Source organism: Mus musculus, chromosome 15 (genome assembly GCF_000001635.26).
Source record: "Mus musculus strain C57BL/6J chromosome 15, GRCm38.p6 C57BL/6J".
Lineage (NCBI taxonomy): Eukaryota > Metazoa > Chordata > Mammalia > Rodentia > Muridae > Mus > Mus musculus.
In genome coordinates, this window is record NC_000081.6 from 36,315,704 (window position 1) to 36,341,275 (window position 25,572).

The following is a 25,572-nucleotide window of genomic DNA, read 5'->3' on the forward strand; positions in this document are numbered from 1 at the left end:
TCCACTTAAGGATCAAAGACACTGTAGTATGATGTCTGCCTATGGTCTGGGGGCAGGGGACAATGCATCTATTCAAGAAAAAAATCGAGTTTTGACATTCTGAGGGCTTTCTTCTACTTACTGTTCCACTTGGGGTCCTGGCCTACTGAATAGGGACCTGAACCTACGCTCAGGTCGGTTTGCTCCCTCAGCCCACCCGCCACATGCCGGTTGTCTCTAGAAACACCCTCACAGACACATTTTGGAAGCGTTCCTGACTACCTTGCTGGGTGTCTTTCAATCCAACCGCTTGCTCTTCCGAGCCTGTCCTCTGTCCACTCATCTCCCAAACACATCTCAAACCATGCTTAATCTCCCAATAAACAGCATCACGAAGTCGTAATTTTGCCTAATGTGATCTAACTAGTCTGCCTGTGACTGAAAATGCATTCTTGCCCTAGAAGGTGAAGTTCCCTGCGGTTCGTGCTCTTCCCCGGCTGGCATCTCAGAATGTACACACTATAAGGTAAAGCTGCCAGTGCTCAGGTGCCAGTACAGCAAGTCAGCAATGTGTTACATGGCAAGACTACGATGGAGACGAAGACATCTCTTTAATATATTTTATGTGTGTGCAAACTCATACTTTCTTAAAATGGAAGACATAACAGTTACAGTTGCCTTGTGAGTAACTGGTCACGTGGGTGTGGCCAGGATTTATAAGTATCTTTCTCTAGTACACATTCTGTACTTCTGCGTTCAGCAAATACCTCAGCAAGTTTGGGTCCTTTACCTGGAGGGACAATCCATCAAGTCCGAAAAGGTCTGAGACATTTGCCATCCTGCCTGGATTTGATTTGAATATTGAAGTTTCCCATTAATTTTAATAATGGCTTGGTAACACTAGTAGATGGTCTCCTGTACTCAAAATTGCTATGGCCTAAATGGATGGATCCTGGAAACCTAACTGAAAGTAGTGGGACTGGGTGGGCTGTGAGCTTATATGCAGACATATCAGCAGCTTGGTGAGTGTATTATGCACAGCACAGGTGAAGAGGTGGGATACCTAATATCACTGTGGAGGAGGTCTCTGTAAGAAATAGTCTCAGTAGGAGGTGTGATCGGGTAGACATCTGGGAGGAGAAAGCTGTGGTCAGCATTCTGCATGAACTGTTTTAGCTGAAGGTCAATCTTTTGTCAATCAGCATCCTTGTCTCATCTGGGGAAAGCCTTGTCCTTCCCATGAGTCTGAAGCCCTGGGGGTCTTGGCATGACCATGTGTGTATATTGTGAATGCTCATTCATCCAGGGGTACACGTGTCCCCCTCACACACACCAGACACACTCTTCCCTAATTCCATTGTGGAGTAGCTCTGACACACACTTCTTCCCCAAATGTCTTTTGTCGCCAATTTTTCAGCCAATCCCAAGTCCCTGTCCCTCTCCCTAAACCATTTTCTGTAGCCCATGGCTGGGTACAAAGTCATACACTTGGCTGTTTTCCTCTCCAAGAGCAACTTATGACCAAGTGCATGTCCTACTGTTCTGTCCATTGTGAAGATTCCCCATCACCACCATCCTCAGGGATGTCTACAAAGGTCCTATAATGCAAGAGTTGTCCTCTTTCAGGCAGTATTTGTATAACATGTAGAACCATCTATAATCTAAGGCCTATCCAGAGTCTTTTCTTCCTCTGTCAACTGATTATAGGCATACACTGAGGCCAAAGACATTGCAGCAGGAGACATACGAGTTTAGGACCATTTCTTTAATAACTTATTTGACCCTTCAGGACTTGCTCAGGCCCAATTATGCAAGCACTATTTCTATTTGATGGTGGATTACTGCTGTGCACACCCAACTTTATAGCTTGGTGGTGAGATCACAGCCAGTTCTGATCCAAGGTCAGGCATTTAGTTTCCTGTAGGGCTCAATAGCAGGTCAAAATCTGTCTCTCAAAGGAAGAAGAGTTGTCTGCAACAACAACAAAGTATTACTCAAAAATCCCAAGGGTCTTTCCTATGAGTCACCCATGGGAGCCTGCCAAAGACTCCAAACAACACCTATGTCTCACACACCTCAAGTCTTACTGGGTCTGCTGTGTCTAAGAGACAAAGAAGCCTGCATACCATCCTGGATCTACTGTAGAGTCTTCCCTTCCATTCTGGGCCCAAAGGCAGCTTTTCCAGTCATTCAGATATGGGTTGTATAACATACCTGAGAGAAAAATGTGTTGCCTCAATATTCAAATGGTTACATGGGGTGTTGTGCTTGACATATCCTAAACCACTACACTCCTAAAAATTTCCCTGAGATGGGAATCCCTTGAATTTTAGTTGAACTTATTTCCTATCATCTGACAGATAGTCGCTTTGCCAGCAATTCCAGGATAGATGTCATTATCATTCACCTGATCCAATCATCAGCTTGTTACAGTGCAACAGAGCAGGGTAGTATTTTGTGGAAGGGATAAATGATCAAGGTCCTGTGAAATAATGTGATTGACCTCTGAGGTAGAATGAAAACAGGCTTTTTACTGATCTTCCTAGATAAAAACAAACTGCTTCAGGTGGGCTCTATGGGCAGGTACAGAGAGGAAAAACAGTTGCTAGATTACTAACTACATACAGATCCTAGGAGATGTATTATTAATCTGCTCAAGCAAAGAAATCACATCTGGTAAGTGGTGCAGTTGGAGTCACTACTCGACTAACCTAATGGCAGACCATCTGGCTTCTGCAAAGGCCAAAGAGCTAGATGGTAAGAACTACCAGTCAGGTTTCTTTCAAGCTCTGCAACCTCTCTGGGGATGCAATTTTTTTGTTTGTTTGTTTTGATTTTCTCAGACAGAGGAATCCCTGATGCTCTTCCTCAACAGCCTCCACTTCATAAGACATAGAAAAGCACTGTGGGGCTCTGCCAACTGTGATTGAATTTATCTCAGTTGTGGATCCTGGGAAGTAACCATAGAGCAGGGACCCAGTGGATCCATTGTGAGTTGGACCATGGCTAAAACCACAATGAACATCTGACCTTTATCAGCCCCCAACTTTAACTGGAACACAGTGACTCTGTTTGTGATCTCCCCAAGTCAACACATGCTTGAAACTGGTGTCCCACATGCTAGGAAAGGTTGGGTCTTGGGTCTTCTTTCCTTTTCCCCAGTGTGGATTTATCCTGAAAAGAAAAACAAGGGCTATGAGTCCTTAGGGGAAAATGGAGAAAGTTTAACTGTGTAACTGTTTGGTAGTGTACCAGCAACCGTCCTCAAGGCAACCTGGCCTCCCTTCTATTCTAGGGGTTGTGGGTTTATAAACTGGCTCAAGACTGGAAGCTGGCTGAGGGTCATGATTCAAGAAAGATATTTGTTCTCTAGGAAGAAACCAAGTTTTCTGCTTATACAGATCAAGAAATAATTTAGTAGGCTTCCTACCTATTTCACCTCTGAGAAGACCATGATTAATCAGCCAAGGCCATTGGTCTGCTTGAATAAGACCATGGCAATCACTGCTTTGCCCCACTGCTCAGCATGGTACATTTGCTCATCTTATCCTCGCCCACCTACCATACTTTGAGTTACTCACACTCAGATTTTGTTTTGGGAGGAACTTGAACTTAACTAAATCAATTTCCCTTCAATGTTGGGCCTTTCAAAGAAGGTTTATTGCTCACAGCAACTGGTTTAGTGTCACAGCATTAGATTATCCTTGACATCACAATAGAAGGATATTTTAAACTTAGATAATTTGATTTCAGAACTTTATGGAGTGTTGACTCTCTTGTTCAGTTCTGTCTCCCTAGGCTCAACATACAAGTATATTGTTAGTTTGAATATGGCTTGTTTCCTCTGACAGTTGAAATCTGATTACCACCGTTACTTGTTGAGACATAGGACCTAGTGGGCTATGGGGCTGCAGCCCTTGAGACTAGATTGCCACTTTTCTCATGGGAATAGATTGAGTACTACAGCAGTTCAGCATCCCTCCTTTTTATCTCCACGTGGATCATTTGTTCTGGTTTTCACCAGGAGCCCTGTCAGTGCTGTGCTCCTAGACTCCCCAAACTGGGAGTCAAAGTAAACTACTTTCCTTAATAAGTTATCCAGTCTCAATGGATGGGTTATTAAATTAAAGAAAAAAGATGCAAATTGGCAAGGTTAATGGGATGAGAATGGATCTTGGAAGAATTAAGGAGAGGATTTAGGGTGAGTATGATCAAAATATATTGTATAAAATTCCCAAATAATTGATAAAATATTTATTAAAATATTTATTAAATAAATAATAAAACAAATTGCAAAAAAAATAAGTTATCCAATCTCAAGTATTATTTTATAGCAACAGGAAACAGACTAAGACATTTTTAAAGGAAACAATTCTTTGGGTTTTTTTTTGAGTAAATAGTTTAAAAAGTGTGTTCAGGTTTTCTCAGTACCCTTCTACCTGTTTGTTTGTTTGTTTGGTTTTCTTTGTTTGTTTGTCTTTCTTCTCTAATTAATCTTTATCAGTTTCTGCTCTGAGCCTGGGTGATTTTGTCTAAACTTCTCCTCTCATAAAGGTTTTATTTGTTTATTTTTTGTTTTTATTATTAATGTGGGGTGTGTGCATGGTGTGTAAGTGCAGATGTGCACATGCCAGGGCACTTGTGTAGAGGTCAGAGGGAGTTAGCTGTGGGTCTGGGAATGGAACTCAGGCTGTAAGCTTTCCACAGTAAGCACTTTTACCCCCTGAGCCATCTGACCAGCTCCAAAGACTGACCATTGTCTGTCTGTCTGTCTGTCTATCTGTCTGTCTGTCTGATTGTTCATCTAGCCATCCATCTGTCCACTGTCTTTCTACCCATCTGTCTGTCTCTCTGTCTGCCCATCTACAGATCTGTCTGTCTGTCCATCCACTTGCCTGTCTTTCTGTCTGTCTATGTATTTGAGTCAGGGTTTCACTATGTACCCCTGGATGGTCTGGAACTCACCATGAAGGCCAGGCTGGGCTTGAACACACAGAGATCTGTCTGCTTCGGCTTTCCAAGTGCTGGGATTAAAGGTGTACACCAACATACCTGGCATGGTCTTATTTTTAAACAGAGAATTTTGCATCCTTGAGTCAGATAGACACTATCTCTATGTTAGAAGTGTATTTATGGTTCATATTTGAATGATTAGATAGCTCCAAACCATCCTCATGGATTAAAAATTATATGGACCTATGCTTAAAAGGAATATCTGTTTTAATTTGCTTCTGCAGATATTTTAGAATAGTCTGAATTTTTTAAGAATATTCTGAAATTTTAGGACCTACAAATATGTGACTGGTGCCAGCTGACCCTGTAGGTCATACAGCTAAGATTAAATTTGCCTAATCTTTGATATGACTGGTTTTTATTCATATTTTGAAGACATGTGGGTCAATATATATACAAAAAACAAGCAAATAAAACAGTCAACATTTCCACGGTTAATTCTCTTATCACACAGCAGAAGCTGCTATTTTGGGCGTGTATTAGTGAGTGCTTGTCACTGATGGCAAAGATCACTGATGGCATGAGTTTGAGCTGATAGTTGACTAAGAAGAAAATAATTTGGATAGGGGTGCACTTAGTTGATAGAGCAATTTCTAGTGAACATGAAGCCCTGGATGGGATTCCCCAGCACTTTGTGAACCAGATGTGTAGCATATGATTGTAATTCCAGCACTTGGAAAGTGGAGTCAGGGGGATCAAAAATTCAAGACTATCCTTAGCTACATAGTGAGTTCAAGGCCAGCCTGGGCTACATGAGACTTTTTCTCAAAAAGGAAAAAAAAAAGGTAAACCCTTCTCACCAGAAGCACTGAATCCCTCCTCCCTCCTACCCCCTCTCCCTCTTCCCCTCCCCTCCCACTGCCCCCCATTGGCTCCCACCTGCAATCCACTTCCTCTCATTTCTTACTGACTAGTTTAGTGAGCTTAGATGCTACACAAGGCTGAGGAGATGCAGCAGAAATAGAAATAAGAATGACATAAGCTCACTTTGGCTGGAGAGTGAGGTGGCCGGCAGACTAGCAGTCTCCCATGACCTTCACAAACCTTCACCTGCTCCCTTGATATTTCCCACATACCTGCTCTCTTTCCTTTCTTAAAAGTTGCTCTTTGGAAAGTTGAGAAGAGACAATGGACTCACTTTTAAACAGAGTTGACCTATGAGAAGTGGTGTGTACCTTCTTGTGGTATTTTAATTTTAATGCAGCACAGGTCCTGTGTGATGAGGGGGCTAGAGGCCAGGTAGAAGAGGGAACCAGGAAACCAGGGCGCTGAACTCACCCCACCTTAGGACACTGTTTCAAATAGCATCTGGGGCACATGCGTCCCTATGAGCTGCTTTGCCAGGAGCTGTGGCCTGTGAGTGCCATAGTGTATACTCCACAATGGAGGAGACGCCAATCTGTGACTCAGATAATGTCTGTGGGGAAGCAAGGCAGGGTCCAGGCTTCTTTCCCTGCTTGTTTATCTTCCCTTCCTAGGAGCCTCATTTGTGCCTGGCAGATAAGTTAGTCTCAGTGTTGTGGGTCTTGGGTAGTTATCTCTGTTGTTTGAAACGAAAAGCCAGCCGGAGACTGTAGTGGACCAATAGTCTAGGAACAGACAGAATTCTCCATTACTTCTGCAGTTTGCTGGCAAGGACTCCTGGAGCAAACTAACAGGAATATGGTGGTGTTCCGGTCACTTGTTTGTGTGTTTTTATTCTCTGAATGATTTTATTGAGGGAGCTGAGGCTATGTACAATGTAAGGAGATTCAGAAGGGAGGTGAGTTGGTGCTACAGAGCTGGATTTGTTACTGGAGCTCAGGAAGGTTCTTTGGGGAACAGAGGAAGGCAGGGGACATTAAAAGTGGGCAAAGAAGATGATGGAATTTTGGAATTGATGGGGGAAGGGGACTAGTGGTGAACAAATCAAGTAAGACGACTTAAGTTTAGACTTCGGCTTAGGCAGGGGTTTCAGGTGAAACCTGGACTTCTGTGAAGACAGGAGCAGCATACTGAGGTGATTTAGGGCTTCAGGAATGAGGATGGAGGTGGAGTTTCATCATCTGCCCATAATAAAAGGGGCAGTGTGATTCACCCTCTAAATCTACAAAAGAAAGGTATGTGTTAAGATATGGATCTCAGGAATTGTTGTTTTTAATGACAGACTCAAAATGACCAAATCAAAGCACTGGACACCATCTAGGGTCTTCTAGATTGAAGTCTCTGAGTGGAAGGTAGGGCCCTTGGCGCTGGGGCAGAAGGTGAAATCTGACCGCAACAGTAACAACTACAAGTTGAGACACAGCAGAGAAACAGTCAGGTGGGGTGAGCAGAGAAAGAATAAATGCTTCACTGGCCTTGGTATCTTTGCTAGGCAAGGGCATCAGCATGGGTGGGTGGGGCAGAACACACAGCTGGGCCTCTTCTCAAGGAAGGTGCCTAGTCTCCAGGCACTGGGGTGGAAAGCCAGCCCTACCTTCAGGGCCAGACACTGAGAGTCTAACTTTAACAGGAAGGCCTGTTTGGATTGGGTAGCAGTTTGTAACCCTGGAAAAACTGTACCATGAATATTTGTTGGGAATCTGTGTCATCCTGTCTATTGGTCTGAGAGGCATCTGTTACATAAACTACTTTATTTTCTGCCATTTAATGTGACTTGTCAATTCAAAATCCTATTCCTGTGACTATATGAAAACATTCAATAGAATCTGTTACTTGAGCATTGTCCATACAGTTAAAAGTTCTATAATTAAACTACACATCAACATCTGCAGTTCCCTCACCTGTTGTCAGTGAGAAAAGCTCACTTGGTTTAAAAAAGATGTATCTAGCTCTTATCAGCTCCCTGTAAAGTACCAGTGCTTCAACAAGAGGAGACATCATAAATAGGACCTGTCAGAAGTGGAGAACTGGAAACACATGGACCAATGAGAGGAGAAGCAGAAGGAAGAGCCAGTTTGGAGGGAAGATGATTAAGTTTTGTGTTTGACATGGTATGGGAAAGCTGATGATGGGCGAACCTAGCAGAGCACAGGACAGGCTGGCTTAGAGCTAATGATGGGGGAGGGGTCTGCTCAGCAACAGTCACTAAAGTTATGATGAGCTCACTTGAGGGGATGGAAATGAGAGAAGACAGACAGACTGACAGGACAATGAAGAATTCTACAATTAATAGGAGAAAAATTAGAAAAGGAATACTGAGGAGGAACCTGGAGCAGGAGAGAACTCACACTTTAGTGTTAGCACAGAACTGGAGGAGAAGTAGTCCAGGGTGTCACGAGACCTTCCGGCTGACAGAACAAAGCAGGCTCAGCAAATGGAAGTCTCAGAAATTTAAGTCTCTGAGACTGGACGGCTGGTGTGTGTGTGTGTGTGTGTGTGTGTGTGTGTGTGGTGTGGTGTGTGTGGTGTGGTGTGTGTGTGTGTGTTGTGGTGTGTGTGTGTGTGTTGTGGTGTGTGTGTGTGTGTGTGTTGTGGTGTGGTGTGTGTGTGTGTTGTGGTGTGTGTGTGTGTGTGTGTGTGTGTGGTGTGGTGTGTGTGGTGTGGTGTGTGTGTGTGTGAGTGTGTGTGTGTGTAGGAATGACTGACTACAGAGGGGGTGATGATGAATTTCTTCAATGAAGTTTGATTTAAAATTTTAATATTAAAGGGCAGAGATCCAAGATCTGAGTCACTCATGTGGAATTAGATTTAGGAAAGCTCTGTAGAGCTTTAGGCAAGGTGAACTGGAAGAAGGCCAACAGGAGGTAGATGTGTGTGTGTGTGCTTTTATAATTTCCAAATTTCCAAAGTTCTTCTTACCCAGTCAGTCTCTTATTTTGCCTCACAAGAAATTTCCAAAAGTGGGTTCCAGAATTTCCATCTCAAAGATGAGGATATGAAACCTTTTTAAGGGTCCATATTCACTGAAGAATGATACCCTGGAATCAAATAGAAGGTAAAAGCAAAGAGCATTTTATTCTGCAGAAGTCCAGCATGCTGGGGTCTCCCATTACCAAGATGGAGACAACCAAGTGAGCTCCCAGGCTTGATATAAAGCCCATTAGGGGAATTCTGGGGTAGGTGACTTTTATCTTAATCTGTTGGCTTTCTCTCTAGGGACATTCTAGAAGCATTACTGGGGCATGAGGGTCTGGAAACTGTTGCTGACTCTTGCCTCAGGCCAGGTGGCGAGGCAGCTTCTGATGGCAGGGCTAGTTGCCTGAAGCCTGGGGTTTTTTTTTTGTTTTGTTTTGTTTTTCAGTAAGTGACTTACAAGGGCTTGCCTGGACTTGTTCAGATTTTGGAAACAGAGATTCAGGCCTTAGTCTCCTGAACTGCCAATTTGAAGCCTGTCATGGAGTCAGCCTAGCCTTCTCACTTTCAACTTGTAACTTGCCTGAGATGTCATGAGATCAAGGTGTTAATCCCACCAAACAGGGGCAAATTTATCTAAATTATTTGATCAAATTTTCTGTCAGACAGGGCTATCTCCCCAAAGTGAGGTGTGAGAAAATAGCATTGGATATAGGAGGCAGTAAGGCTTATAGCGCAGAGACTTCATGACTAGGGGTTCTCAAGGGTCAGGGAATTTCCAGAGGGATTTTGGTTATGTAAGAACTCGGTTGAACTTCTCCAAATTATTTGGCAGACCTGGTTAAATCCAAGTATTACAGAAAACAGGAACGAACTTGCTTTGAACTTGTAACAAGATGGTTTTTAATCTTAAGATACAGTCAGGCTGGTCCATCGGTGGCTCTAATCTTGTCTTCTTGTCCACTGCATCTAGAGCTTTAACTCATTAACCCTACAGTTACTGCATGGCATTAAAAGCACTGCACTTTAGGGGATGCTTCTTCTTTGGGCCAAAGTTGGATAGGACAATGATTACTTCTGAGAGACAACTACTCTGTGTCTCTTCGAAAGGAGGATGGCGGACGGACGGTGTGAATCAAAGTTCAGTTGGATTCATGTGGCCTGGAAGCATGCAACAGAGAGAGTTCATTCTCTCTTACTGAAGAGTAGCTAGAGCAGGTGTCCTGGCAACCTCAGCCTTAGGAGGTTCACAACAGCTGACTGAGTGACAATTGGTTACCAGAGACAGATTGCTTGTAAGACCTGACCCTCGGGCAGGAGACGCAGATCGATGCAAAAACAAGAGGTTTATTTTCCGGGGCGTAGGGGTCAACCTTCAATCAGTCCCTCTAGGCAAGTGATGAGAAGGTGACCCCGAATGGCTATTACAAACAGTTTTTATACTTTTTAGGGGCATAGGCTACATCAGCAAGGTTACAGTTCAAACTTATTGGCTAAGCATATTGACTTTTAAGTCTATTGGCTAGCAAGCATGACACATATTTGAACTCTACCTGGGACTTTTTCAGAGGGTCAGGTATCTATCAGTTATTATATTCTGAGAATTTTTTTACTCAAGAATGTTCCTGTGGTTGGAGAATGGAACTTTGCTTAGCCTTGACCCTAGGTGGGTGAGTGTAAGTCTGGCAAAAACCCCTAGGGCCCTTCATTTCCCCCCCTTTCTTGTACAAGCTCCAATCCTGGAGCTATGCTTAGGAGTCTCTGGTAACCAACTCATATTCTTCAGGTTCTGTCCTCAGGGTCTCATGTTGACCCAGGGCCATCAGCTCTACTGTTCCTGTCCTCTCTTTCATGAAGGCCCTAAGCTTGTTCAATATGCAGGGTCCAAAGGTCAACAATAGCAGGAGTTCAACTAGGGGTCCTAACGAGGTGGATGGTTAAATAAGGGGAGGAGTTAAACCAAGACTCAACCAGCCCTGACTCTGTTCTCTTTCACTCTTTCGATTGGCTAGCCCTTCTCTCACCTTGGCCATTGAATCTTTAACATCCCGAGAACGGTTTATATAAAAGCAACACTCCTCAGCTAAGATAGCACATAGCCCTCCTTGCTGGAGGAAAAGGTAAGTCTAATCCCCTCCTATTCTGTAGTACTACTTCTGATAATGAAGTCAATGATTCTTGAAGGTGACTGATGGAAGTTTCTATTCTCTCTATATCTAAATCAATGGCTGCCCTCAGACTGTCATACTTTTTTCCTTGTAAGACCAAAGTGGAGCTCTCAGTGGCTGCCCTGGACTCCCCTAACCCCAACAGAAGGGAGACAGTGAGTGCTGTAACAGGCTTGGTGGACAGGCACATAGGATGGGGGAAGGAACTAGAATCCAAAGGTACCACCAGGCGGTCATGATCAAGGTCGAGTGATCTTGAGCTTGAGCAGATTGTCCATCTTCTGTACTGTCCAGCAGGGGTGTCTGGGGAGTGGGGCATCTGCAGGTTTCACATGGGAAGTGTGAACCCAGGCCACAATACAGTCCACCTTGAGGGCTGTGGGAGAGGTTAGGCAGCACCAGGAAGGGTCCCTTTCACCGGGAGTCCAGCAACTGTGCCCGATGCCTCCTTACATAGATCTAGTCACAAGTCTGGAAGCAGTGAGGAGTCTCTGGCATCCCTGGAGCATTTAAAGCAGTTTGGGTCAAATCTCATGTTGTATTGACTGAAGGGCTTGGAGCCTCAAGAAGAGGTTTCTGTCGGTGAGTTGGGATACCTCCAGGGAGGGCTCAGTGGAAACTAAGGCAGTTGGGGTACCACTCATATTCTAGAAATCTAGGCATTAGTTATACACTCTTCCACTCTTTTTAAAATGTGTCTTTGTGTGTGGGCATGTATGTTCTTAGGTCCATGTTTTTAGAGGGAGGGTGCATGTGTATACACATGTGGAGGCTGTAGAACAACTTCCGGCGTCACCCTCAAGAACACTCTTCACTTCCTTTGAGATATGGTCTCCCACTGGCCTGGAGTTCACCAGTGAGGTTAGACTTGAACCCTAAGGATCCCTTGTCTCTTCTTCCCCAGCGCAAAGGTTACAAGTGTGCACTACCAAGCCTGGATTTTTATGTATGTGGGGGAATCCAGCAAGGCAAGCATTTCACCAGCTGAGACACCCCCATTCCATCTTTTTGAGTACATTGTTTTAGTTGTGCTAAAGTATGCAGATGTATATTTAGAGTGGAATTTATCAAGTTCCTTTTGTACTGTAGTTCTTTGTCTAAAGTGTTGAGTTCTGCCCTGAGTTTTCACACATTTGGGTTCTAGTGGTGACTCCATCTACCTGTGGAAGTAGAGTGGTCTAGTGAATATTTAAATGAGGTGGGATCTGGGGTCTGATCTAAGCTCAGATTCCATTTCGGCCCTGGACTATCTTGTGAATACAGGCAAACTGGAGCTAAGAGTACTTATTATACAGCATTATTGAAAGATCAAATGAGCTATAGAGAATACAATAATTCAAAAAAATGTAGTCCATAATAAGCATTCACCAAGTGTAAGGCAAACTGGAGCTAAGAGTACTTATTATACAGCATTATTGAAAGATCAAATGAGCTATAGAGAATACAATAATTCAAAAAAATGTAGTCCATAATAAGCATTCACCAAGTGTAAACAAGAGGTTTGGGTTTTTCTTAACGACCTTGTGGTAGAGCTATTATGGGCAGTTTCTAGTCTCTTAGGAATAACCTGTTTACTGATAGGTTGTATAAGTCACGTGTTGTGAAAGTCACTTGTTAGCATATTCACAAATTCTTCAACAACCATCAATATCTAATTTTAAAATAAATTCCTTTTCTGCCAAAGATACTTAACCTCCTGACCCAGTGGCCAAGCCTGCTCTGATTCACATCCCCCCCCCCCCCCCCGAGACTGGGTTTCTCTGTATAGCCCTGGCTGTCCTGGAACTCACTTTGTAGACCAGGCTGGCCTCAAACTCAGAAATCCACCTGCCTCTGCCTCCGGAGTTCTGGGATTAAAGGCGTGCGCCACCACGCCCAGCTTCTGATTTACATTCTTAACCAAAATGAAACCAGGTTCCATCCAGTTCACCACATTGAATCAATGCTTGCTGCTGTTCATGTTCTTCCTGTGACCCTGGTGGGTGAGAAGGGTTGTCACCCCAGGGCTTCGATTAGAATTTCTTTAGGAACTAAAGATTATGCATATTTTTTATTTTTATTTTTTACCGTTTCTATATCTAGTCTAGTGAAATGTCTAGTAAACCTTCAGCGCATCTTTTTTAAACTGACTCTTAACTCTTTCATCCCACTGATTCCCATCATATATTTTTAATAGTGGTTTTATTTTGTTTCTTTTTTGTTTATTTGCATTAGGGTCTTACTAGCCTTGAAACCTGAGAATCTCAAGAAAACAAGTTCCATAATTTTGAGCCAAATGTGAAGCAAGCTTTAATTAAATACTGGCCAGGATGATGGAATCTGGCCAGATCCATTCTGGGGTTCCCAGGAAATGACCACACATCACATTTTACAGAGGCTTAAAAAGGCAAAACCACAAGACCACTGTATTCTCCATCAGGTCCAATCAATCCTGATGTATTTCCTGCCTTTGTACCTCTCACCCACATCCAACCAAGCACTTTCAGTGCAACCAAACTTGTTTAGAGGGATGGAAACATGCTGCTTGTTATTTCCCAAGAACCACAGCCCCTAGCATTCCTGAATGTTATCTGTCCTTGGGCAAGAGGGGCTTACAGGTTAACTTTGGTTCTTACATATGTAGGCCAGGCTAGCCTTAAACTCAATACCTACTGCCCTCTGGCTCCCAAGTGCTTTATAAACAAGTTATTTAAATCATATTTACTCTCACATCTCCCTCATTATAATTTTTTATATATTAAGTTACAGTTTATCCATCACAACTGTACAAACTGAAAACACACTTTTTCAAGATATTGATATAAATAAAGTTAAACTATTCTGTAAATTATACTTTTTTCTTGTTGCATTATTAAAAATAAAAATACAAATCTAGGGTACTGGAGAGATGGCTTAGAACTTGGGAATACTTTCTGCTCTTGCAAAGGACCACAGTTCAGTTTCCAACATCCATGTCCAGTAACTCACAACTACCTATAACCCCTACTCCAGAGAGTCCAACACCATCTTTTGGCAAAATGGTATGTGTTTCATGCCTATCACCCCAGCACTGGAGAGGCAGAAGCAAGAGGGCCCCATGAGGCCAGCTGGGGCCAGACAGCCCTAGACAAAGTCAGACCTTGCCTCAAAAATGGATAGATTGACAGGCATGTGACCGATATTTTAGAACATATATTCTCATGTGGTCCTGAAAGGTTTTCATAGATCAATTTCTATAAGATCAGTATAATCTCATCACCAAAAGACACATATCCTAAAATGGTTTTATAAACATGTCAGGTTGCGCCCAGGTTATTGAACTACTCTGTATATTCACCTGTCACAAGAGTGTATAAGCTGTGTCCCTCAGGTTCATCACTACCGGCTTTAAGCTCACCTCATGGTTACAGGTCATAGCATCACTGTGACTCAGGAGTAGGTGATGAGACAGCTCTTCTCTAGCACTTCTGAGCCCGGGACTATGGCAAGTGGCTCAGACCAAAGACGTTCCCAGATTTAATACGGTTTTTGTTCATTTTCAGCCATGGTTTGAGCTGCTCTGGTTTCATTCACGTAGAAGGAAAGGAATCCCGACGAACACATTTGGTGATGATAGTGGCCAGCAAATGTAAGTTCCATCAATGTTACTGCTGACCAAGGTAAGGGTCTCCCTATCTGTTTAAAGGCTGCTAAATATCTGACAAGTCAGGTTAGACACTCCTTTTGGAAGCTGCCTGCACGACATAGGATTTCAGCAGCATCTCTGAATCCTAGGCACCATCTGCCAGTAACACCCTCACTACCACGCTCCATTAAAACAACCAAAAATGTCTCTACTCACCCCCAGCTGAGAACCACTAACCTAAATAACTGGTATTTTCCCAAGATCTGCATGGAGCAAGGTGCAGGCATGTGTGAAGCACGCTGCCGCTCATGTCGGGCACTTGCCTGTGGCTGCTCTATCGTGATGAGCCAAAATACTTAGATGTGTGCAACAGCTGGGGACCAAAGTGTGAGAAACCAGTTCCCAAACCGCTAAAGAATGGGGCTGGGTGGTGGTGGTGGTAATAAACCAAAGATAGGGGAAAAGTCTTTTCATTTCATGCTTCTCTTTACTTCTTGAACTTTCACTATTTGTGTATGTTCATTATGCACATGAGCTATTTTCAAAAGCCTAGGAAGTAGTTAACTTTGTTTAACCCAACAGCTCTGAACCTACACAGTTCCATCACCTTCTGAAGAAGGTGCTATGGGAAGCACTGTCTATTCACCCTCTCTGAATCAATGCTACATAGTGTGCATACATACATCTCACTAAAACAAGGCAAGCAACAACAAAAGACGGCGAGAATGTCTCCATTCTTAGCCGAGAAAGCTGAGCCCCAGACTACTGAGTCTACTGAGTTGTCAAGGGTGGGTCTGTGAGTCCTGCCTGTGCCTTTTCTATGTGCCGATTCCGTACTCTATTTTCTCAGGCCTTCTGTTTCTGCACTGACCATTTTTTTCTGCTATTTTAAACACCCAAAGGGACATCTATCTTCCTGTGCCAGAAGTGATCAGTGGTTGATAAAAGTGCTATGGGCATGCCCTTTAACAAAGCTTTGTTGTGGAGATTTGAGTCTGATCTCTTCTACTACATTTTAGAACAGATTTGCCAGAAAGCTTGGCCTCGTTGCAGCCTGCTATTTTAATCTCAGCTGAAGAGATACAGATGCTGAAATGATTAAATTAAAATGAAATTCAGTCTTGAGAAAGTTGCATGTCTAAAGGAATAAAATGTACAATTTTTCATATACAGCTTCTCAATATTCCAGCCATTTGAGAGCCACTAGGGTGTCTTTGTTCCTAGGAATGAGAAGGACTTATTCATCTCTGCATTAACCCATCTCAGCTGCATATTCACTGCCCGCCCCCAAATTTGTGTAAGTTTTTAAGAGCTTGAGATACAAATGTCTTTTGTTGGAGAGCGGAAGGCACCAAGTGAGCCTAGTGCTACTAGTCTCCTCATCCAGTTGTCTCAGGGCACAGCCCACTGGACACTTCTTCAAAGCCTCTGGCAGCTAATGAGACTTCCCAGCTATTGGGCTGGTGGCATTTCTTGCTTTTAAGATCCTTGAAGCAACCAGTTAAGACGTGATAATGGATAATTCAATTGTTTTTTATTGTGCTTGTTTTGACTTTGTTCTATCAGGTCATTCCTTCAGCAGCTATTCTAGTTGTCCCCCCACCCCCATGTTCAGTTCCCATCCTCCCAACACCCTCACCCCTGCTTAAAGGTTGCATAAGCCACTGGTTTCCAAAAGAATCTAAGTGGAGGGTAGAGGCTGACGAGACGGCTCAGTCAGTAAAGGCACTTCTAGCCAACCTGAGCTCACAATCCCTGACCCCTTGAGATGGAAGGAGAAAATTTACTATGAGAAGGCGTTCTTGGATCTCAACGTGCATGTGCTGCTGTCCCTAAATAATGAGTTTTCCGTTTGTTAGTTGGTTTTGTTTTAAGTAACTTGTGGGGGAAGCTAGTCCCAAGCAGCGACTTGCCATGGAGGAACTTCCTTGTCATGTACATTTGAAAGTGAGTTCTGTATTGACTCTTGGGTGGTTAGTGTTAGCATGGGACAGCAAAAACTTCTGGGAGGTCAGAGTAAAGAAACATTTAATGTGTTTAGTCTAGGTTTTTGCTTTTGTTTTGATTTAGAATCAAAGAGCAGCAATCTACCAACACCCCTTTCATTTCTTTTTACTTTAAAAGAAATGATACTCTCCTCCTTTTCTTTTCTTTTCTTTCCTTTTCTTTTCTTTTTTCTTTTCTTTTCCTTTGTCTCATTCTGTCTTCCTTTTTCCTTCTCTTCTGCTGGGCCCAGGCATGGTTTTGCCTATTAAAATGGAAGTGCAGAGAATGGTGTGAAACCCCAAACTCCTCAGAACATTTGTGCTTGGCTAACCCAAGAGTTTCCTGACCTGATGCTGTACTTGCCGATTGGATGAAGACAGGAAAGAGGCGGGGCTTTGTTGGGCATGTGTGAAGAGGAGTCTTATTTTCTCACAGTGGGGCTCACAATTTGTTTGTTTGTTTGTTTGTTTGTTTGTTTGTTTTTGGTCAGATAGGAACTGTCTTAGACTTTTCAGTCCATATGACCGTTTATTATTTAAAAATTTTTTGTTTTTATTTATTTATGTGCATGTGTGTGTGCATTGTGTGTGTGTGTGTGTGTGTGTGTGTGTGTGTGTGTGTGTGTGTGTGTACATGTATGGGTCTGGCATGTATGTATTCACCCAAAGAGGTGAAAAGAAGGTATCCAATCTCTTGGACTTGAATTACAAGTGGCAGTGAGCTGCTGACATGGGTGGCTGGGGACAGAGTTCAGGTCCTCCGGAAGAGCAGCAAGTGTTCTTAACTGTTGATCCATCTGCTCAGGCCCAGTTCACATAATCTTTACTGCAGGTACTGTTGCCTTTGTCTTGGAGAAGCAGCTGTCAATAACATGTCAATAACATGTCAATGAATGAGCCTGGCTTTGGTTCAATTAAATTTGATTTATGGGCTGGGTATAGTGGAGCATGCTTTTAATCCCAACACTTGGGAGGCTGAGGTAGGTAGATCTCTGTGAATTCAAGGCCAGCCTGATCTACATAATGAATCCCAGGACAGTCAGAGATACATAGTGACTCCCTGTCACAAAACAAAACAAAACTCATCTGGGTAGGTGAGAAGTCGCTCTCCAGGCTGAGGATCAGGAGCTTTGAGAGAGACTGTGTGTGAGGTTTGGGACCTGGATAAAGCAGGAAGAAAAGGTATCCCAGGGCTCTGAGCCAGCAGAGCTCACAGGCATCCTGCTGTTCAAACACCTGCCCTTTGACTACCTTGACCAAACAGGATGCCTGCCGCTCCACTGGGTGTGTGTGATTTACTTTCTCCTTCAAAGGCTATGAGAGTGATTGCCCCTCTAGGACAAATAGAGGGATGTTGGCGATGGTGTCAGGAACCAGGACTTGAACTCTGCCCTGGAAGATATCCAGCCACCTTCCTTCTCCACCATGCTGCTTTCTCTAGGAAAGATCACAAAGAAGTAAAGTGACTAGTGTCTCCACAACTTCACTCTACCATACCACACAGAAGAAAGCTTTTAAAGTCACCAGAAGTCATGAGGATCGGAAAACCCTCCAAGCTGCTGGTTTTCTTTATCTGCCAATTTTGAGGAAAGGGTTATTTGAGCTTGGTTCATGGCTCGTTACAACCTGTGTCACCTTAGATGAATCACATAGCTCCCTGAGCCCCTAATCTGCTTAAGAGTAAGGACTTGTGGACCTGCTCAGCAGCAACAGCAGCTCTGAGACAGGATGAGCCCAGCTCCTCAGGTAGGTTCTCTCTCAGTGCTGACAGACTTCCAGCAGTTAATTGCCAATCTGTTTTCATTCATTCCATTAGCTCCTGTGAGTGGCTGCTGTGGGTTGAGAGCCATGGAAACACCTCGATAAACAGGAAGCTGTCAGTCTGGTCAAGAGTCAGGTATATATGCAAATAAGACTGATAAAGCATTTCAAGAATAGGCAGAGTGGGAGCAAGAAGGGAGGGGTGGGGATTAGAAGTGAATAGAGAACAGGCAAAGAGCAGGCTTCAAAAGGGAAGAGTATTGTTTGGCTTCAGGTAGCTCAGTCATTCCCATAACTGATCACTTGCCAACATAGATCTTACCTCATGCAAGAGAAAAAGCAACATCAACAACAAAAATTTTGTTCCTAAAAATATTTTGTAATCTGTGCAAATGTTGGAAGGCAAAACAGGAAACCCAATGAGAGTCAAGGGCAACCAATTCCTTCCTAAGTCTCTTGTGCTTACCGCAGGCAGTCTTGGAAGTTTCCTGCCAGGATGTTCACCAGAGAGGAGCAGCCTGACCGAAGCATTTGCTCCTCAGGACTTCCTTTTAAAAGAAGTTGATTTCATGTCACACAATCTCTGTGGTCTTGGGGGACTCCTCCCCCCAGATTGCAATATTCACGAGTGATTCAGGAGGGAATGATTCAATCGTGTCTAATTGTACTGCACATGACATTGAGGAACGGCCTTCCAAATCACACAGGCTTGCAGTACATCAGTGTGGCAGGGCAGGCTGCCTGGGGATGAGTTTTAGTACCAGCACTTGCTAGCAAGGCGACCTTGTTTCTGGGAGAGATAAATGACATGATTGCTGCACAGAAAGCAGCATAGCATTTGGCTCAAGAAATGAACACAGATTCCCATCAGTTCTTCCTTGGACGTCTTTCCTGGTGCTGCTCTATGGCTCCAGCCACTGCCTAGTGTTGCATCACCTTAGGCTAAGTTCACAGCTATCTCTGTAGTATAGTTCAAACTCGGAGAGAATACTTTAAAGTATAACAAAATATCTCAAAGCTGGGTGATCATGAGGAAGGCTCACCATAGTGGCACAGTGTGGAGGTTGACTAGAGACATGGTAAGTTGGAAGAACGACAGACATTCCTTCTAGGTGGATGCTAGGCAGCAAAGCTTGGAACAGCATGAAAATAAGGCCAGAGCAAAACAAAGCAAATATAACTTTTAAAGACTTGTATTGTATTGTTATAGCTTTCTTCCCACCCACTGTCTAGATTTTCTTAGGACATCTGGTATACCCCGTCCTAACATGTTTTCATTCCTGGTGGTGACCTTTACCACCTAGAAATGCAAGCTAGCTGGATAGCACAACTCCAGTGAAGCAATAGGGCATACTTATTACTTCATGGTTCACATGCCCCAGATCCTAATTTCACTTTTTTCAAAACAGCACAAGAATCTCCTCTCTCTCTCTCTCTCTCTCTCTCTCTCTCTCTCTCTCTCTCTCTCTCTCTCTCTCTCTCTCTCAGAGTCTAGTGTAGTTTACAAACGACTGGAATCAATTGGCAGAAGCCTTCCAAACTGTGTACCCAAATAAATGGCTACTCTTCATAAGTTGATCTGTCACAGACATTCATCACAATACCAGAAATGTGATTAGTGTACCTCACACAAATGGTGGGAAACTAACACAAGTAGACTTGTTTATAACACTAGGGGAGGATTGCTACTTTGATCTCAAAGTCAAATGTAGTCTGGCCTAACTGCCAGCCAAGCTACAGACCCAGACAAGAGAACTTCACTCCCCAGTGACAAAAAACATAAAGCAAAGGACTCTCAGCTGGCTGAGGATGGAAGAATGCAATCTAAGGAAAATCCCTGTCAGTTATGAACCCACCTTTAAGTAATTGGCATCTATGCATCTGGGATGTTCACCACTGGATAAGACTGAACTAGCCCAGGCACCATCAAGAAGGGATGCTAGAGGGAGGAGGTGGGAAGAGCTGTTATCAGGAGACAATTTGGTCTTTAGAACATAAATCCTCCCAGTGGGTAGAGATCGTGGGAAGATCTGCAGGAAATGTTGTCAGGGTACCACTTCCCAAGTCCATGTTTCCTGGGGATAATTTAAAAGTTTAAAATTGGAAAAGGAGCCAGACAGGGACATGGTGGCACATGCTGTAATCCCAACACATGGGAGGGAGGTGGAGGCAGAAGGATTAACAGTTCAAGGCCAGCGTTTGCTTCCTAAGACCCTGTCTCAAAGCAAAACAAACAAACAAACAATCAACTAATCCCAAACAAAAAGTCAGACAGAAAATGAGATGACCCAATGTGGGAACGGTGATAGAGCTACTCTAAATTGTACAGTGCCCTGGATTTAACTTTCAACATCAAGATAAACAAACAGACAACAAACAAATAAGAGCAGAGAATAAGCAGATCTGAATCTATATTAGTTTCACTTTGAACAGTCATAGGCCTTATGGGTGAAAAGGAAAAACAGATTTAGTAAAAGACAATGTTAACAGTGTGAGAAAGAGGCACCTGAGCTTCATGTATTACTCAAGAGGAGCTTGGAATGATTCTGTGAGTGTGACATGGAGCTAAGAAGGATAAGAGGTCAGATGTGGGATGAGGAAGAGAGAGGAAACAAAATGCACTCATAGTCCTGGTATCAAGGGAGACGAGATAAAGGCAAAGTAACCCAAAACTTCCTGTGTGACAGGAGTAGATGGAGGCAGAGTAGTGAGTGGAGAGACCCCAACAGGTCGAACTCCCCCTGAGAGACAGAGTCTACGGACATGGCTGGACATGGGGTTACAGCCCATCTTAACTAGAAAAAGGAATGTTTGATGTGGATCTAGAAAGACATGGAGAGCTGACAGTCAGGTGTAGGGATTAGCAGCATTTCAAGAGGAGAGTCCATCTAAGACAAGCATGGAGGGCTTGGTGAGAGAGCTGAGACAGGAGAGTGGAGGGAAATCTCAGATTCTCCACACTAGAGGATTTAATCTGTTTTCATCACTGGACTGAGACATCTGAGACTAGGTAACTTCATGAGGAAAGTAGGTTTGCTTTGGCAGATGAAAACCAGCATCTGTTGTGGCATTCTCCACCCCCCCCACTTCCTCTCCCTCGCCCCCTCCCTCTCCTCCCCGCCCCCCATGAAACTGGCTCTCATGAAGCTTTCCTGTGCCTTGAATTCACTATAGTCCAGAATAGCATGAGTCTCTTCCTTCAGTCTCCTGAGTGCTGGATTGGAGGGGGTGCACCATACCTAGCTTTTAGCCTTCTAGTTAGCATAGTCCTCAGCTGGCGAAGAACTCTACACACTAAGCGGTAGGAAACATATGCACGGCTCTTTTGGTCTCCTTTTTAAAAGATGTTCTATCATGGAGTCCCCAGTCTGCACTTATATATTTTGGAGCATGTGGCATGACGTGTGTGTGGAGGTCAAAGGACAGCTGGCAGGAGTCAGTTCCTTCTTTTCACCTGTGGTCCTGGAGATCATGATCCGGTTATCAGAGCTAAGTCATCCCTCCAGCTCACGTCTGTGCCTTTTTTATACCTTACAGTGTGAATTATCTTAATACAAGAGCTCTGCTAGAGCAGACTCAAAGCAGCACCAGGGTACAGAGGTTTGCTTTGGCTTGCAGAAGAGGAGAAGGACTCTCACGGCGTGCAGGGTGGAGAAGATGGATGAGAGAGAACTTAGGCAGTATCGTAACTGGGCATATGAAAGCAAATGGAACAGAAGTGTGTTCTACTGCTGTGGATTGGTTTTTACATCAAGTAGGAGAAAGCTTCCAGACTTAAGCAAACAGAATTATTTCTGTCTCCTGTGAAGGTTCAGTTAGGAAGTCTGGAGCCAGCTACTTGTTCTACAGAATCCTCAAGGCCCAAGAGCTCTGGGCTCTGCCTGGGCAGTCAATGTCTGTACCAGAAAGCAAGATGGGGGAGCAAGAAAGAAATGAGAGGGCAGAGAATTGAACCAGGGTTCACAGCATACTCATCTCAGAGCTTAACAAAATGGCCACATCCGGCAAGGGCACCTGGGAAATGAAGCACCTTGTATCTATATTCCCAGCCATGGATGCTGTCACTGACTGGGAAAGGAAGACCAGTAAGGAATTCCATCATCAAATCTAAAGAGGAAGGATAAGAGTCTGTAATCATAGTGGCAGCTAATTATTCTCTGGACCTTCGTAAAAAAGAATTTTCAAATCGAGTTTTCCATCCTAGAATCTTGTTTCTAAGCTAATTACCCTTGAAGCAAAATCACCTTACAGACAAGTGCTTCGCATCAAGTAGCCAAGGCTACCCATGCTGCTAAGAGGGTTGGTGTGCCCAGGTCTTCATGACCCTACCTTGGTAACCCTTCCTCTGAGCTTCTCTTAAATGGAGAATAAATTCCATTACCATATGTTGTTCAATACAGAGATCCCCAGCCCAGAGAGCAATTTCCAGCCTTTATTATTCTTGTTTTTTTTTTGATGAAGCAGCTAAGGTCCCTGGCTCCTCTACATTAGAGACGTCCCAGTGGTCTCCCTCCATGGGGTACCCTGCCCACCACAGCCTGAAGCACCTTCCTAAGCCTCTGCTGAGACAACAGTTACTGTGCTCCACCGGTGGCTAACGTGTCCTGTGTGTGCTCCTTTCATTTGTTAGGTTGTTTGTTTGGGGTCCTGGGGACAGAATGTGGGGCTTTCTGTGTTGTAGGCAGGACCCTACCACTAAGCTATACCTCCAGTTCTTCCTTAAAACAACTCCTCGTTCTGGCCTCAAACTCTCATCCCCGGAGCTGCTGTCATTGATTTCTGGCTTGTGGGAGGCAAATATGAAGGGTATTCTGTACCTTCCCTCTCCCTTTCTGGCCTCTGTCTTCTGTTTCTATCTCTGTGGTTGGTCCATTCACCTAAGTGATATGACAGAGCTTTGTATTTAAACAGAAGCCAGTTTCCAGCTGGAATGTTAAGAACACCAGAGAGTACCACAACTGCAGTCTTACTGATAAGGATAAACATATGCTCACTACTACCACATGGATAAAGTAAGGGTGGACAACCAATAAGGGTTTGGAGGAGGGGTTAGAGAGATGGCTCAGCAGTTAAGAACACTGGCTACTATTTCTGAGGTCCTGAGTTCAATTTCCAGCACCCACACAGTGGCTCACAGCCATCGTAATGGAATCCGATTCCCTTCTCTGGTATACATGAAAACAGAGCAATCCTGTGCATAAATAAATCTTTAAAAAGGGGGACAGGGGTTAGAAGTGCAAGCAAACCATTGTCTCTTCGCTGTACTGGGGTATCTCACTTATATCAACTGCTTTTTAGGCTTTATTTATTTACTTAATTTATTTATCTTTCGTTTGTTGTGTTTTGAGACAAGGTCTCCCTCTATAGCCCTGACCTGCCTGGTCTCACTCTGTAGAGATCTGCCTGCCTATGCTTCCTGTGTGCTGGAATTAAAGACATGTGGCACTATGTCTACCTAAATATTTTTAATTTAATTTTTTTGGGTGTGTGTACAAGTGTTTTGCCTGCACATATGTGTGTGCACAACAGGAGTACATGGTACCTTGGAGTAATGAAGATGTTTGATTCCCTGGAACTAGAGTTATAAATGATTGTAAGCCACCATGTGGATCGTAGAAACTAAATATGGGTCCTCTGCAAGGACTCCTAACCATTGATCCATCTTTATAATGGATTATAATGGTTAATATAATGTAGAATATTATGTAAGGTAACCGACTCCACAGCTGCCTCTATCCGGAAGTCATTCTCTCGTTCATGCTTCTGTCCATCTAGTCGGTGGTACTGATTGTGTGCTGATGGCTTGCAGCTCACTAACGTGGAGCTACTGAAGAACAAGCTCCCCTCTCCTCAGAGCTTCTGTTCTAGAGTAGTGGCCCTTATTCATGGCTGAGTCTGTTCCCTGGCACAGCTTGGGGTATAGGGCATTGCTGTCACCTAGGAGGTGCTGCAGACAAAGGCGGCTTCTCCCATCACACCTGCAGTGTGGCAGCCCTGTGCTGTTACCTGGAGACCTCAGGTCTCCCCCATAAGCTGCCCCGCCCTTCTTCACCTGATTCACAGTTAAGATGGTGGTAATTACTATAGCAGATGCCAAGGCATCAGGCACTGAGTATCAGTGCCATCTGTTCAGGCAGAGCATCCTCTTCACTGTGGTCCTCTCTGTCCTTTCTGCTGTCCCTTGGTTAGAGGAGGTGCTGGCTATATTTAGCGTCTCTTCTATTCTAGAGCTCAACACCAGGTGGTCATTTCCATTATGACCCATCACTCCTCTGTCCTCTCCGTGCTCCCAGGATCACTGAGTCATCACAGGACCTTGGACCTACCTTGGATCTTGGGCAGATGGCTTCTCGTGATTGGGTTTTGTTCCTGCTTTTCTCTGCCAGGCTCTGAGCAGAATGCATGGGAGGACCCTGACTCTGTCAACTCACCGCTTCTCCCCCACAGCCTTTAGTATCCTGCTCTGTGAGGAAGCAGGGCCCCAGTTCAAGCTTTGGCCCCTCAGAACCTGCACTCCTGCCTCACTTTTACCTCCTCTACAAGTCTCCTCAGTGCTCCCCAGTTTGCCTCAAAATAACCTCTCTGATCTGCAGAAACCATAGCTGAAGGAAAGAGGCAGATGGATCCTTGCGGCTTGCCTTGGTCAATAAAGAAGACCCTATCTCAAAAAAAAAAATATGGATGACACCTGGTGAAAGACAATGGAGGTTGTCTTCTTGTACACATGCGCACACGCACACATTGAGTCTAATCACGCTTAGAGATGATGTTTCAAGAGTTGGATGTTGATCCTATAACCACCCCTCTATATTTTTAAAGTGTTATGATACTTGAAGATTCTATCTTTTCCCTCCCAGATTACATGAGCCAATTTCTAGTTTTATAGCACACATTGAAATAAATTTGTTAAATATTAAATAAAATGAAATTAAATAATGTTACTGTCCCTTTTCTTTGTAGACTATCTAATATTTAATTTGTCCAAGTTGAATATTTTAAAGTTTAGTTTTAAGCTTTCAGATTTAACCTGCAAATCTAGTTATTTTATTTGTAAATATAGTGATTTTTATATAAAAATGAGGATTATTTGTTTGATTCAGTTTGTTTATAAAGATGTTTGTTTAAAAAGATGTAATTTCTTCAAACAACTAATTATATATTTGTAGCTTATTTTTCTAAAAATGTCTTCAAACAGTCATTAGAAATTATTACCTTTTATTTTTTGAAATGCCTGATAAGGCAATGTTTTCAAATCTAGGAGGAAAAAAAATCTTTCTATAGCTGA

At 43.6% G+C, this 25,572-nt stretch overlaps 3 long non-coding RNA genes across 7 annotated transcripts; 1 reads left to right on the forward strand and 2 right to left on the reverse strand.

Annotated features, from left to right (window-relative positions):
- Window positions 1–1,692: 1,692 nt before the first annotated feature.
- Window positions 1,693–3,288, reverse strand: Gm41294. The gene is made up of 3 exons (XR_875138.2): window positions 3,010–3,288; window positions 2,055–2,193; window positions 1,693–1,950 (listed from the first exon to the last, which is right to left on the reverse strand). It is a non-coding gene; the product is annotated as a predicted gene, 41294 (long non-coding RNA).
- Window positions 3,289–6,397: 3,109 nt separating this feature from the next.
- On the forward strand, window positions 6,398–25,223 carry Gm38600. Of its 4 annotated transcripts, XR_875142.3 has the most exons (6): window positions 6,398–7,967; window positions 8,805–8,911; window positions 10,782–10,889; window positions 14,459–14,544; window positions 18,343–18,423; window positions 18,759–20,405. It is a non-coding gene; the product is annotated as a predicted gene, 38600 (long non-coding RNA). The 4 variants fall into 4 exon arrangements; XR_875141.3 differs by lacking the exons at window positions 18,343–18,423; window positions 18,759–20,405 and adding an exon at window positions 24,516–25,223; XR_875144.3 differs by lacking the exons at window positions 18,343–18,423; window positions 18,759–20,405 and adding an exon at window positions 24,881–25,223.
- Gm33826 lies at window positions 8,778–15,203 on the reverse strand. 2 transcript variants are annotated; one of them, XR_875139.2, is made up of 3 exons: window positions 14,314–15,203; window positions 11,161–11,437; window positions 8,778–8,894 (listed from the first exon to the last, which is right to left on the reverse strand). It is a non-coding gene; the product is annotated as a predicted gene, 33826 (long non-coding RNA). The 2 variants fall into 2 exon arrangements; XR_383925.3 differs by lacking the exon at window positions 14,314–15,203 and adding an exon at window positions 12,728–12,756.
- Window positions 25,224–25,572: the final 349 nt, after the last annotated feature.